The sequence below is a fragment of the Vitis vinifera genome, chromosome 19 (genome assembly GCF_030704535.1).
Source record: "Vitis vinifera cultivar Pinot Noir 40024 chromosome 19, ASM3070453v1".
NCBI classification, from domain to species: domain Eukaryota; kingdom Viridiplantae; phylum Streptophyta; class Magnoliopsida; order Vitales; family Vitaceae; genus Vitis; species Vitis vinifera.
The window spans coordinates 10197138-10197909 of NC_081823.1; the positions used below are offsets into that span (position 1 = coordinate 10197138).

The window sequence follows — 772 nt, forward strand, 5'->3', positions numbered from 1 at the left end:
ACCTACTTTCCATGGGATGGAAAGTGAGAATCCCTACTCGCATATTAAGGAATTCGAGGAGGTTTGTAATACATTCCAAGAAGGAGGAGCTTCAATTGACTTGATGAGGCTCAAGCTATTTCCTTTCACCTTGAAGGATAAGGCCAAGATTTGGCTCAAATCTCTAAGGCCAAGGAGTATCCGAACTTGGACTGATTTGCAAGCCGAGTTTCTCAAGAAGTTCTGCCCTACTCATAGGATCAATGGTCTGAAAAGGAAAATTTCTAACTTCTCAGCTAAAGAGAATGAGAAATTCTATGAGTGTTGGGAGAGGTACATGGAAGCTATTAATGCTTGTCCTCACCATGGCTTTGACACATGGCTCTTAGTGAGCTATTTTTATGATGGTATGTCTTCTTCAATGAAGCAACTTCTAGAAACTATGTGTGGAGGAGACTTCATGACTAAGAATCTAGAGGAAGCCATGGACTTTTTGATTTATGTGGCTGAAGTTTCAAGAGGATGGGATGAACCAAACGTTAGAGAGGTGGGAAGAATGAAGTCTCAACCTAATGCTAAGGGTGGGATGTATGTTTTGAATGAAGACATTGACATGAAGGCAAAGGTTGTAGCTATGGCAAAGAGATTGGAAGAGCTAGAAATGAAGAAGGCACAAGAAGTGCAAGCCATTTCTGAGACATCAGTGCAAGCTATGCCTTGTTCCATTTGTCAATCTTATGAGCACTTGGTGGAGGAATGTCCTACCATTCTAGCATTGAGAGAGATGTTTGGT

At 41.5% G+C, this 772-nt stretch overlaps 1 non-coding gene across 1 annotated transcript; it reads right to left on the minus strand.

Moving 5' to 3' along the window:
* Positions 1-244: 244 nt before the first annotated feature.
* Positions 245-351, minus strand: LOC132253491 (small nucleolar RNA R71). The gene has a single exon (XR_009465340.1). It is a non-coding gene; the product is annotated as a small nucleolar RNA R71 (small nucleolar RNA).
* Positions 352-772: the final 421 nt, after the last annotated feature.